Source organism: Cervus elaphus, chromosome 4 (assembly GCF_910594005.1).
Source record: "Cervus elaphus chromosome 4, mCerEla1.1, whole genome shotgun sequence".
NCBI classification, from domain to species: Eukaryota; Metazoa; Chordata; class Mammalia; order Artiodactyla; family Cervidae; genus Cervus; species Cervus elaphus.
In genome coordinates, this window is record NC_057818.1 from 29,666,407 (window position 1) to 29,685,314 (window position 18,908).

The following is an 18,908-nucleotide window of genomic DNA, read 5'->3' on the forward strand; positions in this document are numbered from 1 at the left end:
AAGAGATGATAAAATACCAGTCCACAATAAACTTTGGAAAATTCTTAAAGAGACTCAGAGTAGCCAATACAATATTAAAGGAGAAAAATAAAGTTGGTAGACTGACACTGTCTGAGAGGATGGTTGACTATCAGGCTGTAGTAATCAAGACACTGTGATACTGATGAAAGAGTAGACCAATAGATCAGTGGAATAAAATAGAGAGCCCAAAAATAGATCCACAAAACTATAATCAATTGTTCTTTGACAAAGGAGCACAGACAATATAATGGAACAAACATAGTCTTTTCAATAAATGGTCTGGAAAATTGGACGTCCACTTGCAAAAATAAGAATCTAGATACAAACTTTATATCTTTTACAAAGTAACTCAAAATCATAGATCTAAATGTGATATGCAAAACCAGGAAACTCCTAGACGGTAATTTAGATGACTTTGGGGGTATGACAGTGGCTTTTGTAAACAGTACAAAAGGCATAATTCATTAAATTGTTGACCTGCTGAACTTCATCAGAATTTAAAATATCTGCTCTGCAAAAGAACATTACAAGAGATTGAGGAGACAAACTACAAACTGAAAGAAAATGCTTGCAAAAGTCACATCTGGAAAAGGGCTGTTACTGAAAATACATAAATAACTCTTAAAATTCAACAATTAGAAAACAAGCAATATGATATAAAAAAGAACAAAAATCTTAACAGATACTTATCAAAGAAGCTAATCAGATGGCAAATAAGTTTATCAGAAGATGTGCTACATCATATGTCACTAAGCAGATTAAAAAACAGAGATACCACTGTAGACCTAATAGAAAAGCTAAAATTCCAAACAATGACAACAGCAAATTGATTTCAGTTTGTAGTCATCCAACCCAACATTTTGCATGATATACTCTGCATTTAAATTAAATAAGCAGGGTAACAATATACAGCCTTGTCGTACTCCTTTCCCAAATTTCCTCAGCAACTACTGAGGATCCGGAACCAAAAAAATGTATCTTTGACTATTGATGTATTACTTAAAAATAATATTAATAGTTGATAGAATAAGATGCCCACAATATTTTGCAGCTTTTGAAGCAAGAAATGGAATCTATTTCCCCATACCTTGAATATGAACTTGTCTTAGGACTTGCTTTGACCAATAGAATATGGTAGAAATGATCTAATTAGACTTTCAGAGCTAGAACTGAAGATGCCTTGCAGCTGTGGCTTTCTGTCTCTTTGAACTGTGACCTAATGCTGCAAATAAAACTGGGATGAAACACAATGTGGAGAGGGAGGCTGAGTAATCTCTGCCATTCTGGCTGTCTCAGCTGAGATCCCAGACATGTGAGAGAGGTCAGCTCGGAACATTCAACTCTAGCCAAGCCACCAGCTGGCTGAATACACATGAATGGGTCCAGGTGAGATCAGCAAGAGATTTAATAATCAACTCACAGAATCATGAAAAATCATAAATTGTTGTTGTTTTAAAAGACAATTTGTTTTGAGATAAATTTTACACAACAAGAGAAAACTGAGATTATTTTCAAAATTAACATTTTTAGTAGATGAAATACTGAAAAATATGAACCAGATAGGATTCATGAAGGGTATTTGAGAAAGGTATTTTAAAGATAAAAATACCAATGACCCCTGATTTTTTAAGTTTCTTTCCTTATAAGATGGAAAAGAGAAAAAAATGTGCACCATGAAAATGCAACTTGGGACAGGATTTTGACAGAAAGGCTTGGATTAAGAAAGAAATGTACAATCACAGTACATATGCATATTTATAGGCTTGTCACAACATGAATACATATAGATAGCTACTTTCAAATATATATATGCTTATATATATATAAGCTGTTTTGACAGATGTGGCAGATATGTATACCTATATATCTATTGCTATTAGTCTTTTTAAAACTAATGTGATGGATGCTTATTTTCTGCATTTCATTATTTTTCAGTCATAGTATACCTGAAGAACAACTGCATCTTGTTTTTAAAGTAAGAAAACCATTTCACTTTCCTGTTAACCTCTGACAGCGCAAAGTAAAATGATTCATTAAATACATACTTTATGATTATTTATGAGATGCTAATTAGATGTGTGATGTGCTAATTATTAAGAAAATGCACATCGGAACATCTCCAGGTGTGTCCCTGCTGCCTCCTTTCCCCCCCAGGTGTAGTCACTCTCCCTCTGGAAGAATGTTAGGGTACTACAGCATTTCTTCACTGCATTAAAAGAAGTTGAAGAATAAATTTTAAAAAAAATTATGTTTTCATTAAAATAGATGGTAAAAAGATAAAGTAGAAATAAAATATGTATTTAATGTGATGGGGAATTAAATGTTCATAACATTTTTTTAAATTAAAAGTTTGTAATTTTTTTACACAATGCAAAGAATGTAACCATAATATTGTAAAAAGATAGAAGAAAAAAATCTATAAAAATGTAAGATGATGATATAACAACACATACCTGTGGTATGGCACTATTGTTTAAATTTTCTTTCTCGTTTGGTTACTTTTCCTAATTTAAACATAAATTGATGTGTTTAATTAAAATCATGACTAGTTTGTGAGTTGAGAAAAATGTAAAATAGATTTTTTAAAAAAGTTTTGTACAAAATATGCATTACTTTAATATTGACATTAGCAACAGTTGAAACAGATAACATTAATCATTTACATATGCCTGTGATTTGTCTGAAATCTTTATTATCTTACATGGTAATCTGAATTCTCTGAGTTTGATGAACTGTCTTAATATTTCCTAACCAGTTCACCTACAATCACCCTTCACCCTCTCCAATCATTTTCACATCTAAGTGATCTTTCTGACACAGTTCTAAATGTACCATTCCTTATCTTTGCTTAAAAAGTTTGTATTATGTACATCTGTGTCTCTTTTTCTGTTTTGCATATAGGGTTATCGTTGTATGACAAAAACTACTACAATATTGTAAAGTAATTAGCCTCCAACTAATAAAAATAAATGGGGAAAAAAAAAGTTTGTATTGCTTCCCATTATTCTCAGAATGAAGGCAAAACCCCTGGAAGTAACTTGCAGAGTTGGATTTGGTCTAGCTACTTCATAGTTCCTCAGCCTTACCCTTTCCATTGTCCTTGCTTTCTGCATTACGGACGTCCTGTTCTTCAGTTGCTAATTTGTGTACAACTCTTTGTGACCCTGTGGACTGCAGCATGCAAGACTTCCCTGCCCTTCACTATCTCCTGGAGTTTGCTCAGACTCATGTCCATTGAGTCAATGATGTGATCCAACCATCTCATCTTCTGTCTCCCCCTTCTCCTTCTGCCTTCAATCTTTCCCAGCATCAAGGTCTTTTCCAGTGAGTTGGCTCTTCACATTAGGTTGCCAAAGTACTGAAGCTTCAGCTTCAGCATCAGTCCTTTCATTGAATATGCAGGGTTGATTTCCTTTCTGATGAACTGATTTGATGCCCTTGCTGTCCAAGGGACTGTCAAGAGTCTTCGCCAGCACTGCAGTTCAAAAGCATTAATTCTTCAATGCTTAGCCTTCTTTATGGTCCAACTCTGCCATCCATACATGACTACTGGAAAAACCATAGCTTTGACTCTTCGGGCCTTTTTCAGCAAAGTGATATCTCTGCTTTTTAATACACTGTCTAGGTTTATCATAGCTTTTCTTCCAAGGAGCAATTGTCTTTTGATTTCATGGCTGCAGTCACCATCTGCAGTGATTTTGGAGCCCAAGAGAATAAAATCTGCCACTGTTTCCACTTTTTCCCCATCTATTTGCCATGAAGTGATGGAACCAGATGCCATGATTTTCTTTTTTTTTTGAATGTTGAGTTTTAAGCCAGCTTTTTCAGTCTTTCACCCATATCAAGAGGCTCTTTAGCTCCTCTTCACTTTCTGCCATAAAGGTGGTATAATCTGCTTATCTGAGGTTATTGATATTTCTCCTGGCAATCTTGATTCCAGCTTGTGCTTCATCCAGCCCAGCATTTCACATGATGTACTCTGCATATAAATTAAGTAAGCAGGTTGACAATGTACTTGATATACAGACTTGATGTACTCTTTTCCCAATTTGCAACCAGTCCATTGTTCCATGTCTGGTTCTTCAATCCTTGAGATTTGTCAGACATCTTCCTGTTCCATTGTATGCTTTCACCTATTTCCCTCCACTGGAATTTCGTTTCTCTATCTTTGTCTAACTGATGCATTTTTGTCCTTCAGATTTCAACTAAAGTATCATTTTCCCAAGTGAGCAAACCTAGATTTTCCTTTCTTTCTTTTTTGATATTGATTTATTGATCCAGCTGTGCCTGGTCCCAGACACAGCACGAGGGATTTTCCATGTTTGCTGTGGCATGTGGGATCTTTAGTTGCAGCATGTGGGATCTAGTTCCCTCACCAGGAATGAAGCCCTGGCCCTCTGCCTTGGGAGCATGGAGTCTTAGCCACTGGACTACTGGGGAAGTCCCAGATTTTCCTTTCTTACACTCTTATTATGTACACTCTACATTCTTATAGACCCTGACAATTCTATTTTTAATATTATTAATTTTAGAAATTTTAACTTTATTTCTTGATTACCTGATCAACTGTGTCCACTACAATTACAATAAGCTTCATGAAGCCAAGCCATTGTTTGCTTTTATTCATGATAGTCTCCCTAAGAAGAGAGACTATTAGGCTAGCAAAATATTTGAAATGTTATAAAGAATGAAACATTGTTTGTTGCATGAATGCATACCTAAGTAAAAGAATGGATTACATAATGAACACTTTTTATGGTTGGTTAGTAGTACATTTGAATCAAGTGTTATAAGTTTTATTACCCAATTTTTTTCTCAAAGTAGATTTTGAATAGTATCTAGTTGAAATTAATATCAACTAGAGATTTTTGCTTTTTTTATAAAGATGGAGAAATTTTATAAAATGCTGATTTAGAAAGTTAGTAAGTGTCCTGGTAGAAATATAGACTACATATTCAGATTAAAACAAAAAAGGAATAGTCAGAATATGTTTTATGGATATTTTCTTGAATTTCAGGGGAACAAGAGCTTAGGTTTTTCTAGATAATGACACATAAAACAAAAGTCAAAATTTGAAGCAAGTGCTTAGCAACAGGTTTCATTGAAAAATGCAGCACTTTGGAGTCAAGAATTTCTCATTTTCTGATAAATATGAGATATTGCCTAGTTAATATGGAACAGGAGTCCTACTAAGACTCTAAGAAAGAAATTGAAAACCAAAGTCATGGATAGGACTTAAAATACCAATGTTTCTTATTTCTTGGATTCTCAGAATATTTTCATATTCTGGTGACTCAGATGGTAAAGAATCTGGCTATAATGCAGGAGAGTTGGGTTTGATCCCTGGGCCCAGAAGTCTCACCTTTCTTTTCAGGAAAATAAAACAAATCACTGCACTGTCTATGACTGTGTTTATAAGCTTCCCTATTTCATTGGTTTGGTTGGTCAGTAGCCAGCAGCTTGACTGAACCAACCCACTGTTTGATAGTATAGTCCTGTCAGTTTGGACTGATTGGACTGATTAGAGCATTTATTTCTGTAGCAGCTTATTTCCTGGCCAAAAAGGGCTAGAAAAGTCTTGGATAGAGAAAACACTGGAAGAGATTCACCATTGGCTTCAAAAAAGCAAAATCTAGGAAAAAGTAAATTTTTTTAAGCTTTTCATGCTTAATTTCCCCTTTGTCCTTCTTGGTCTTAGATAGGCTGCTTTTATGCTTCCCCACTCAAAGTTTAGGTCAACTCAGAAATAACAGAATAATAACTGATATCTTTACCTAAGAGATGGAGAAGGAAATGGCAACCCACTCCAGTATTCTTGCCTGGAGAATCCCAGGGATGGGGGAGCCTGGTGGGTTGCCATCTATGGGGTCGCACAGAGTCGGACATGACTGAAGCGACTTAGCAATAACAGTTACCTAAGAGAATATAGGCCCACCATGCATGGTATCCAGGAGAGAAGAAAGTGAGATTGTGAGATAATATGCTGGAAACGTGTAAGCCAATGGAGAGAACATCAGTATTTTAAAAATGGAAAACAAAACTAGGAATCAAATCTAGTAGATAGAAAAGTATTTGCAAAAGTAAATAGTTGAAGATGCTATGGCTGATTCCCAAGGGAGTACACATTTGCTGAGCATGAATGATTGACGGTTGCAGATAGGCACAGACTCTTAAGAATGCCAAGTTATAGAAAAGACATTCATTTACACAGGGATAGGAAAAGTCAATATTTGGTAAACTTCATTGATCATAGATTGCCAGGTAGATGAACTGATAGCAGTTCTCAGCTGAAATTTCACAGCATGAAATGTAAGATCAGAATGTTGACTGAAGTTCCACTATTCTCTATCCATATTGCCTTGGCAATTATTAAACCACCTTTGCTTCAATTTCTTCATCTGTAAAATAGAGATGAGAGTATAGTAATGCATAACTCTTAGAGTTCTTGCTAAGGATATATTAGATAATGTTTGTAAAGCATATACACATGCTTATCATAGTTTATGTCTGTAGCAGAAGGTGTTAAGTTTCATTCATCTACACTTGGCCCTTGCTATTCCGAGCACACCAATGTGCAGGAAACTCTACTGTCTTCCTCTTTTCTCAGGAAAATGACTGGCTCTGAGGACCAGTCCCCAGCTAATGACTTGATAGGAATTCGTGGTTAAGTACCCCATTGCACGGGGTAAATTAACTAGTAAATTTATGGCTCAGAGAAAGAATTAATTTTTTATTGTCCTCATTCTCCACTAGACTTTGGGATATGGCTCAGAATTAAACTAGTATGATATGCAGGCTTTATATTTTTTCTAAGAAATTTTTTTCTTAAATTGTTGTTGTCCCTGTGTTAGCCTGATATCCCACTAAAAAAGGGTTCTGAGCTGTTATGAAGAGTTTTTGGTCATTTAACCACATAGACTATATTTTTCCTTTTTGAATGATCCTCATTAGGGCTTCCCTAGTGGCTCAGAGGGTAAAGCGTCTGTCTGCAATGCGGGAGACCTGGGTTTGATCCCTGGGTCGGGAAGATCCTCTGAAGTAGGAAATGGCAACCCACTCCAGTACCCTTGCCTGGAAAATCCCGTGGATGGAGGAGCCCAGTAGGCTACAGTCCATGGGGTCGCAAAGTGTCAGACACGACTGAGCGACTTCACTTTTTACTTTACTGCAGTATTTAATAGATTTAAAAATTTATCCAAATGATTCGAATAAGTAAGACTCACTTGGAACACTCATTTATTTTTGAGTGCCTCTTGAGTCCCACCCATATTATGGGTGCCTCCTGAGTTCCTTTAAAGCATGCAGAATCAGAAAGACATAATGGCCAGGAAACCAAGCATTATCATTTGCCTGATTCCTTGTCTAAACAGGCAAACAGGTAAATGTCTAATGTTGTTAAAAACGTTAGGAGTACAGCCGCTATGGAAAACAGTGTGGAGATTTCTTAAAAAACTGGAAATAGAACTGCCATATGACCCAGCAATCCCACTTCTGGGCATACACACTGAGGAAACCAGATCTGAAAGAGACACGTGCACCCCAATGTTCATAGCAGCACTGTTTATAATAGCCAGGACATGGAAGCAACCTAGATGCCCATCAGCAGATGAATGGATAAGGAAGCTGTGGTACATATACACCATGGAATATTACTCAGCCATTAAAAAGAATTCATTTGAACCAGTCCTAATGAGATGGATGAAGCTGGAGCCCATTATACAGAGTGAAGTAAGCCAGAAAGATAAAGAACATTACAGCATACTAACACATATATGTGGAATTTAGAAAGGTGATAACGATAACCCTATATGCAAAACAGAAAAAGAGACACAGAAATACAGAACAGACTTTTGAACTTTGTGGGAGAATGTGAGGGTGGGATATTTCAAAAGAACAGCATGTATACTATCTATGGTGAAACAGATCACCAGCCCAGGTGGGATGCATGAGACAAGTGCTCGGGCCTGGTGCACTGGGAAGACCCAGAGGAATCGGGTGGAGAGGGAGGTGGGAGGGGGGATCGGGATTGGGAATACATGTAAATCCATGGCTGATTCATATCAATGTATGACAAAACCCACTGGAAAAAAAAAAACAAACGTTAGGAGTCTACAAAGCATAAGAGCCTCTGAATAGGAGGTACAGAAGGAGCAGGGAGTGTTAACGATTGAATAGAAATTTATCAAGTAGGGAAGTTTAAGAAGTAAAACCCCCAGAGTTGGTGACAGTATATACAAAAGGCCTGGGGTTTTGAAAGTTTGTGTCGAATCCAGTAAGACTAGAACATAAGCTCATGTGTTAAAGCAGAAAGAGATCAGCTTGGAAAGATGGATAAATGTGTCCCAAGTTCATGCTAAGGCAGTGACTCTCTAATGTTGACACACATCAGAAATACCACGTGGAAGGATGTTCTTTGATGATTAGTCTCAATGGCCTAGAAATGGAAACAAGCTAAGTGTTCATCTGAAGACACATGGGTAAAGAAAATGTTATACACAGACACAAAAACCTGAATATTATTCATCTATAAAAAGGAAGGGAATCCTACCATTTGGGACAACATGGATGAACTTTGAGAGCATTGTTTGAAGGAAATAAGTCATACAGAGAAAAACAAATACTGCAAAATTCCACTTATATTTGAAATTGAAATAAGTTGACTCAGAAACAGTGCATTTGTGGTTACCAGAGGTTTGTTGGAGGCAGAGGGTGCAGAGAGATGATAAGTTTTTAGTCAAAGGATACAGATTTCACATTATAAGATAAATAAGTTCCAGGAAACTAATGTACAGCTTGGTGATGATAGTTGACAATACTATATCAGATACTTGAAAGTTGCTGAGAGTACATCTCAAACATTCTCACCAGTGCCAAACAACAGAACAAAAAGTTAGTGACTATTGAGGTGATGGGTGTATTTACTAACCATATTGTAGTAGTCATTTTGTAATATATGCACCTGTATCCAGTTGTCATGTTGTACTTCTTAAAGTTACACAATATTATGTATCACTTATAGCTCAGTAAAGCCAGGAAAAATTTTTTTAAAGAGAACAAGTCCTAGAGGGTTTATTAGAACACAGATTGCTGAGTTCCACCTCCAGAGCTTCTGATTCAATACATTCAGAATTTGCATTTTTAGCAAATCCCTGATTGATACTGATGCTCCTGATCCAGGGACAGCACTTTGAGAACCACAGTGCTGAAGCACTATTTGCATTTTATCCTGAAGATATTGATACTGACAGATGTTAATTTTAATCATGCTCGCCAGAAGCATATGGATTATTTCTAATCCCTCTTTTACCATATCTTCAAGATTTCAAAATTGTTTTTATATGACAGCTAAGTCCACTTTCATCCAGGATAAATTTAGCTTGTTCTGTGAAATATTCTTAGAACCCACAGCTACCAGAACACTTACTATCCTGAGAATGCCCTAGTTTGTTTTAAAATATAACTAAATATAGTGTCAAAAACATAATCTGCTATTTTGCATGTGATATGGCCAGGAAAGATTGTGAGGATATGAAGTTTGCCTTTAGACAGACCATATGCTCTTACTGATGTTGCCTAAATGCGTATTATCTGATTTAGCAAGAAAAACCTACTATTTAACATCACACTTGTTTCCACAGCATCCCTGGGGCTTTCCCTCCGCAGGAGAGTACTTGCTGACAATTAGGAGGTGAAAAAGTAGCTTTTATATTCATGATAACAAATTGTTTTGTTTACGTCTATATTTCCAGCATCTAGAGAAATGCTTGGTGCTCAAGAAATATTTGCTCAGTGAGTTATTGAATGGATAACATCTCACACTTTTGCAAATTTCACCATGGCATTTAAATGGTATATCAAAATTAGATTTTTACCCCTAAATGTTGCTATAAGGAATGACTTCATTGACAACCTCCCTGCATCCTTACCCCTTCTTCCTCCTCCTCATACAGATGCTTGTACCAAGTATATTCAGAGATTCTGTCTCTTTCTTAAATGATAATGTGAGAATCATAAAATAATAGAATTTGGCAGCCATCTCAAGTATTCTGTTAAATATCTTGGGATGTTGATGATTTAGTGTCAGTGATCTGGCTTCTCTATATCTTTCTCCTTGGTCCTGAAAACAGACCCTAAGTAAAATGAGTATAAGAAAGTAAAAGTTAAGGGATCAGCATTATGTGTGTTCGTCTTATGTTAGGTAGATTTAAACATTTTTATTTCTCACAAGAATGTGTTAAGAAGGTGTTTCTTGTCCCATCATATTAATAAGGAAACTGAGATTGAGAGATACTGGGTAGGTTAGTCATAGTGATATAACTACGAAGGAGAGGATTTGAGTTAAGGTTAAAGATACCTTCCTGTCATCTACATCTTAACTAGTATGGATGACCGATCTATCTAACAGGTTATGAGTGGCTATAAAAATATAGATGAAAGTAAGAATACTGCATTAAATAAATAAGCCTGTTGATGGAAGAACCTCTGTCTTTATTAGAAATGTACTATTTGAGTTGAGATAATTGTTAAAATTTGGGGAACAATATTTTGTAAACCTTATTACAGTCTTGGTGTTCTACTAGAGACTCAGAAAAGGTAGATGTTTCAATGTGTTTAAATAGGTGAATGGACAGACCTACACATAAAATAATTAGATGTTGTAAATAGAAAGCAGAAATGAACCTGGAAGAGTTGTGGGGATAAAGTAACAATTATAAATCTTAGAAATTAATTATTTTACATGCACTATATATGTAATATATGTGTTAGTTGTTCAGTCCTGTCTGACTCTCTGTAAGCCCAAGGACTGTAGCCTACCAGGCTCCTCTGTCCATGGAATTCTCCAGGTAAGAATACTGGAGTGGGTTGTCATTCCCTTCTCCGTGGGATCTTCCTAACCCAGGTATCAAACTTGGGTCTCCTGCATTGCAGGCAGATTCTTTACCATCTGAACCACCAGGGAAGTCCATATAATATATAATATACATGATTTGATGATACACTTGTGTGTAATGAGTAACTCTGAATAGTTAATGAGGAAATTAGTGATTTAAAGAGTATAGTGAATAATTTGTTCAGAACTCAACCTAAAAAAGGCAAAATATGTATATATTTTTAAAAGCTGAATGAGAAGTTTAGAGCAATGGAGGATAGCTTACAAATTCAAAATGTGTCAGGTGTTTCAGAAAGAGTAAACGGAGGCAAGTGTATAGAAGCAACATTTAAATTTGTGTTTTCTACAATTAAAGGAAGGCATTGGTCCTTAGCTCAGAGAAACTGACTGAATGCAGTGCAGCATGAATAAAATAAGTTATAGCCTAGACATAGTCTAGTGAAACCAAAGATTGGTGATAGTCTTAAAATCTACAGGAAATCTGAGGCAGATTATCATAAAGGTAAGTAGACTGACAGCAAACTTCTCATCAACAATGAAAGATGCAAGAAAGTAACATGGTCATATCTTTAGAACTGGGGAAAAATAAGATATAGATTAGCTAGTTTACCGTTAATTTTGAAAAACAAATGCATTTTCAGAATTATGTAAATGACATCCATCCAGAAATCCTCACAAAAAGAATATTAAATCATGCTCTTGAACAGTAATGAAAGGGGGTATAGAATAAAATAGAGAAGATTGGATAGAGCTAAGTAGAGCTAATGCATTAATTTTTTTTATGTTTGAAAAGAGATTAAGCTGTAAAATAATAACAAGCTGGAAATTTCCCAGTGATGAAAGTATGCTAAAATGAATGTCACAGTATAGTCAAACTTAGAAATACTAAATGACTAGATTTGTTAGAAAGATTTATAAGTTTGTATATATGTAATATTTAATGAAATTTAAGAAAATTAGAGATACCAAGGGAACATTTCATGCAAAGATGGGTTCAATAAAGGGCAGAAATGGTATGGACCTAACAGAAGCAAAAGATATTAAGAAGAGGTGACAAGAATACACAGAACTGTACAAAAAAGATCTTCGCAACCCAGATTATCACAATGGTGTGATCACTCACCTAGAGCCAGACATCCTGGAATGTGAAGTCAGGTGGCCCTTAGGAAGCATCACTATGAACAAAGCTAGTGGAGGTGATGGAATTCCAGTTGAGCTATTTCAAATCCTAAAACATGATGCTGTAAAGTTGCTGCACTCAGTATGCCAGCAAGTTTGGAAAACTCAGCAGTAGCCACAGGACTGGAAAAGGTCAGTTTTCATTCCAATTCCAAAGAAAGGCAATCCCAAAGAATGCTCAAACTACTGCACAATTGCACTCATCTCACACGCTAGTAATGCTCAAAATTCTCCAAGCCAGGCTTCAGCAATACGTGAACCGTGAACTTCCAGATGTTCAAGCTGGTTTTAGAAAAGGCAGAGGAACCAGAGATCAAATTGCCAACATCCACTGGATCATCGAAAAAGCAAGAGAGTTCCAGGAAAACATCTATTTCTACTTTGGGGACTATGTCAAAGCCTTTGACTGTCTGGATCACAATAAACTATGGAAAATTCTGAAAGAGATGGGAATACCAGACCACCTGACCCACCTCTTGAGAAACCTATATGCAGGTCAGGAAGCAACAGTTAGAACTGGACATGGAACAACAGACTGGTTCCAAATAGGAAAAGGAGTATGTCAAGGCTGTATACTGTCACCCTGTTTATTTAACTTATATGCAGAGTACATCATGAGAAACGCTGGGCTGGAAGAAACACAAGCTGGAATCAAGATTGCCGGGAGAAATATCAACCTCAGATATGCAGATGACACCACCCTTATGGCAGAAAGTTAAGAGGAACTAAAATGCCTCTTGATGAAAGTGAAAGAGGAGAGTGAAAAAGTTGGCTTAAAGCTCAACATTCAGAAATCTAAGATCATGGCATCTGGTCCCATTACTTCATGGGAAATAGATGGGGAGACAGTGGAAACAGTGTCAGACTTTATTTTTGGGGAGTCCAAAATCACTGCAGGTGGTGACTGCAGCCATCAAATTAAAAGACACTTACTCCTTGGAAGGAAAGTTATGACCAACCTAGACAGCATATTAAAAAGCAGAGACATTACTTTGCCAAAAAAGGTCCGTCTGGTCAAGGGTATGGTTTTTCCAGTGGTCATGTATGGAAGTGAGAGTTGGATGGTGAAGAAAGCTGAGTGCTGAAGAATTGATGCTTTTGAACTGTGGCGTTGGAGAAGACTCTTGAGAGTCCCTTGGACTGCAAGGAGATCCAACCAATCCATTCTAAAGGAGATCAGTCCTGGGTGTTCATTGGAAGGACTGATGCTGAAGCTGAAACTCCAACACTTTGGCCACCTCAGGTGAAGAGTTGACTCATTAGAAAAGACCCTGATGCTGGGCGGGATTGGGGGCAGGAGAAGAAGGGGATGACAGAGGATGAGATGGCTGGATGGCATCACCAACTCGATGGACATGAGTTTGAGTAAACTCCGGGAGTTGGTGATGGACCGGGACGCCTGGCGTGCTGCGATTCATGGGGTCACAAAGAGTTGGACACGACTGAACGACTGAACTGAACTGAATATTTAATGTAAGTTATTCTTTAAAGAACAGAAATTTAAGCTTTACTTTTAGAATCTATAGCTGGAAATACATAAAGATACTAAATTTTAAATTAACAAAAGATATAGGAGAAAAATGATGGCAAATAATACAAATTTTGAGTCCAAATGTTGCAGGAAAGGGGACCCCTTCCAGGGCCCGAAACTGGGCTCTTGTCTAACAGTCAGAAATGAACTGTCTGAGGAGACACATGTGCTGACAAAGCAAGAGATTTTATTGGGAAAGGGCACCTGGGTGGAGAGCAGGAGGGTAAGGGAACCCAGGAGAAGAGCTCTGTCACATGGCTTGCAGTCTAGGGTTTTACAGTGATGGGATTAGTTTCCTGGTTGTCCTTAGCCAATAATTCTGACTCAGAGTCCTTCCTGGTGGTGCACGCCTTATTCAGCCAAGATGGGATGCCAGAGAGAAGGATTCTGGGAGGTGGTCGGACTCGTGGTGTCTCCTTTTGACCTTTCCTGAACTCTTCTGATTGGTGGAGGCTTATTAGTTCCCTGTTCCTTACCAGGACCTCCTGTCCTAAAACAACTCATGCAAATGGTTACTATGGTGCCTGGCCAGGGTGGGCTGTTTCAATCAGTGTGCTTCCCCTAACATAAATATGCAAGCGATTATAAATGTAACTAGCATAGTATCACTAATTAGAATCAGAGATTATCTGACTTGATTTTAAAAGTAACCAACTATTTTGTATTCATAAGAAACACAATATTGCACATTGTAAAAGAAGACCAAAAGCTTGGGGAAAATGTCTATGCCAACACTAAACAAAAAAAAACTACTATGACAGTATTAATGTCATGATTGATTAAAAAAATTAATAGAAATGAAAGAGGTAAAACTGCCATGTTCACTAATGGTAAATTTATAAGGTGTATATTTGTAATATAGAAATAGTGTTAAGTATTTAAAATGTATAAAACATATCAATGTGGATAATAATCCTATACAATGCTGTGCATTAAAAAAGGTAGCAAAATACTACACACAGTGTTTTATAAACTTTAAAGCATTCAAAATACCAATAATATGTGTGTACATGCTTGAGAATGATAAATGCCAAATTTAGTACAATGGTTACCCTGCAGACAGGGACTCTTGTAAAAGTTTAATTTCAAAGGATTAAAAAATGCTCTTAAGAAATCTTAGAAGTTAATAAATAGAAATAAATGTCTAATAAAAGCAGATAGATAAAATAATAAAATCTGTTTTCGGAGCTAACACCTTGTGAATATGGGAGTGTGCATGTGTACCTGCTTGTGCATGTATATGTAGTGAATGGGGTAAGGGGACATTTGCTGTTTGAATCTTCAGCTCTTTTCGTGCCTGAGAGGAGAACACCAAGCCATAATTAGCAATCCAGGCCACTAGGCAGAAGAATGAGGAAATCAATATGCGAAACTCCTTTCTTTAGAGGTTTCAACTCTCAGAGGCAATGACTTGAGCTTTGCCGGGCTTGTTCAGCCTTTCCTAACCCTCCTTCTGCTCTGATTATTCTCGGCAGCTCATTCCCATCAGTCACCCTCCTCACGGAGTTCCCAGGCAATCACACAAACCCAGTTTGCATCTGTCAGGCTCTGCCTGAAAAAGTCTGAATTCATGCAAATGTCGCTTCTCAGCCTGTGAAACCCAGAGAGGGGCTCTCTCATTCAACAGATGGGCCACAGGCAAATCGTGAGAGAAGTGGCCCTGGCCTTTTCCTGTTTCAGTAAAATGAAATTTAAGTAATTCACTCTTATCTCGAAAAGCTTTTCTTTTTGAATTTTCAGTTTAGTATTGGCACTTACTAACTCATATGGTTTATAAACAGAACAATGGCAGCCTTATTCAGATGATGATATCAGTAGGGAAGTAACATGGTATGTTAGAAAAAGCTCAGACTTCATCATCGAATCTGGTTTTAAATCCTTAGTCACTTGACAGAGGATTTGGAGGAGATCGCTTATGTCCCAAGCAACAGGCTCTTCAGACCTTACTGGTCCTGCCCAGATTGGCTTTATTCTGCCCCCTAGACACATCTTGCTCCAGTCCCCATGCCCCACATTTTGTTTCCCAGTTACAGTCGTTTACATTCTTTTTTTTTTTTTTTTGCCATTTCTTTCCACCATGTCTTTGCAAAGCTTGCTGCTCTACCTAGAATGAGTCCCGTCCTACATCCCACTCCACTCCATTGTGTTAATCTGTTAACACAGAGTGTTAATCTACTCTGTCTTCAGATTGCATTTAGTCATCACTTTTTCAGGGGTACATCACTAAAAAGATAAGTTCCCTCTGTAATACGTTCTCAGAGCAGAACATGCATTTAACTATATCAAAAAATTACTTTTATCTCTGTGCTTCTTTTATTAACGTACCTGCCCAGTAATGATGTAAAGCTGAGAGTGTTGGACTACATTTATTTTGTGCTTCCAGCACCTCACTGCATTCAAGAACCTCTACCTAGAAGGACAGGAGAGGGTGGGTGGGAGGAATTTGTAGATTTAGATCGACACATATGCACTATTGATACTATGCATAAGACAGATGACTAATGAGAACATACTGTATAAAACAGGGAACTCTACTTACTTCACTGTGGTGACCTAAATGGTAAGGAAATCCAGAGGAGAGGGAATCTATTCATATGGATATGTATGGCCGATTCTTTTCGCTCTACAGTAGAAACTAATGCACACTGTAAAGCAAGTATACTCCAATAAAAATTAGTTTAAAAAATGCCACTGTTCCTTGAAGCCCCAGTTTACTATCTGGCTTCTGCCAGATCCTGCCAGGCTGAGAGGATAGTAAAGGACCAAGAATAAAGAACCATCTGTTTCCAGGTACCAGAGTGACTCCACAGATAAACAATAGCTTTACAATTCTTTCTCTGTAGACATCCCTGATTATGAACTTAAAACAATTTTTAGAATTTTATTTTATGTTTCTTCATTGTGCTGGGTCTTCGTTGCTGGGCGGGCCTTTTTCCAGTTGCTGTGAAGGGGGCCCACCCTCCAGTTGCCATGCGAAGGCTCTGCCGCAGAGCATGGGCTCCAGGGTGTGTGGTCTTCACTAGCTGTGGCTCCCAGCACAGGCTCATTAGATGTGATGCAAGGGTTTGCGCCACAGCATGTGAGAGCTTCCCGGATCAGGGATGGAACCCAACTCCCCTGCATTGGCAGGCGGATTCTCCTCTTCTGAGCCACCAGGGAAGCCCTGAGTAGTTTTGGATTTGTCTAAAAGTCACAAAGATATATACAGTTCCCATTACCCTGCACCCAATTTATTCTGTTCTTAAAATCTCACAGTGGTACAGTCCGATTGTTATAGCTAATGAAACATTATTGACGTGTTGTTAGTTGAAGTCCATGCTTTGTTAATATTTTTTAGTTTTTATCTAGTGTCTCTTTTTTATTTGTTCTAGTATCCCATCCAAGGTAACAGTCATCGTGTCTTCTAAGTATCCAGTAGCTGAGAATGTTTGTCAGTTTTTGTTTATGATAGCATTGATAGTTTTAAGGAGTAGTGGTTAGGTATTTTATATAATGTCTTTCAGTTTGGGCTCATCTGGTGGTTTTCTCCCAGTTATACTAGAGCTATGGGTTTTGGGGAGGAAGACCACAGAGATGAAGTGCATTCTTATATTAAGGATACATGTTGTCAACATAACTTATCACTGGTGATGTTGACCCTGATCACCTGGCTGAGGTTTTCCTACTGTGCAGTTACTTTTTTCTCCCTGTTCTATACAGTAATTTTAAAAGGAAGTCACTATGTGCAATCCACACTTAAGGGATCAAAAATTAAGCTTCACCTACTTGCAAGTTGAATATATAAATCATTTGAAATTCTTCTGCGTGAAATATGTGTCTCATTTTCTTTGTTTTATTTTATTCAGTCATTTATTTATGTTGGTGTGGACTCATGCAATTTCATTTGTTTTCATTATGGGAAGCAAATTTAATTTTTTTACTAAGCTCAAAAGAGTTAATAGGGACATCCTTACACGTACTCAAGACTAACATTCCAAATATCTCCCTGGTCCACAGTATCATAGCACCTTAACTCTGTTCAATATAACTTCACTCCACAGCACATGAGAACATACTTAGACATACTGACTTCAACTCATGAAATATGTATACTTCATTTCTCTATATTGTAAAGAAGTTTTTAAGTCCCTCCTTTTCTTTTTCTTTGATTTTTCCATTGCTGAACAACAAACTTCCCCTAAACTTAGTGACATACATCAACCACTTATATGCTCCTGAATTCTGTAGATTTGGAATTTCAATGGGGACAGAGAGGATATGAATTGTTTCTGCTCTCCTATACCTGTGATCTCAGTTGGATGGTTCAAAGGCTGGGGGGTGGGGGAGTAACTCCATATCAGTGGGATGGAATCACTTGAAGCCTTGTTCACTTACACATCTAACAATTTATGTTGATTGTTAATTGGGTACTAAACTGAGTCTGTCATTCAGAACAAGTACATTTTGCATCTTTATGTAGTCTGGGATTTCTCATAAAGGTGACTGGATTACAAAAATGAGATTATCACAGAGAGGGACAGGAGTGGTGCCACCTTTCATGACCTCGCCCTGGCTGTTGTTTGTCACTTCTTTCCCTGTGATGCCCTACCAGTTGACACAGTATCAAATGTACACCCAGCGTCTAGAGGGGGAAACACCGATTTAATTTCTTGATAGACATGGAAAGTTCCTGGAGAAGCATGCTGGATAATTCACAGGTTTGTAGCCATTTTTGAAAAATAAAATCTACTACCCCTTTCTGTAAAATACAAACAAACAAAATATAATTGGAGTATAATTGCTTTACAATGTCGTGTTCGTTTCTGCCATACATCAACATGAATCAGCCATGGATATTCCTACATCCCCTTCCTCTTGATCCTCCCACCCACCTCCCACCTCATCCCTCCCCTCTAGGTTGTCACAGAGCACTGGCTTCAGCTTGCTGTGTCATACGGCAAATTCCCACTGGCTAATGTATATGTTTCAGTGTTATTCTCCAAATTCGTTCCTCCCTCTCCTTCTCCTGCTGTGTCTGTGTCTTTTATCTATGTTTGCATCTCTGTTGCTGCCCTAGGTTCATCAGTACCATTTTTGTGGATTCCATATATTTGCATTAGTATATATTATCTGTTTTTTTTCTGTTTGACTTACTTCACCCTGTATTACAGGCTCTGAGTTCATCCACCTCACTAGAACTGACCAAATTCATTCTTTTGCATGCCTGAGTAATATTCCCTTGTATATATGTACTGCGGCTTCTTTATCTATTCATCTGTCGATAGACATCTAGGTTGCTTCTGTGTC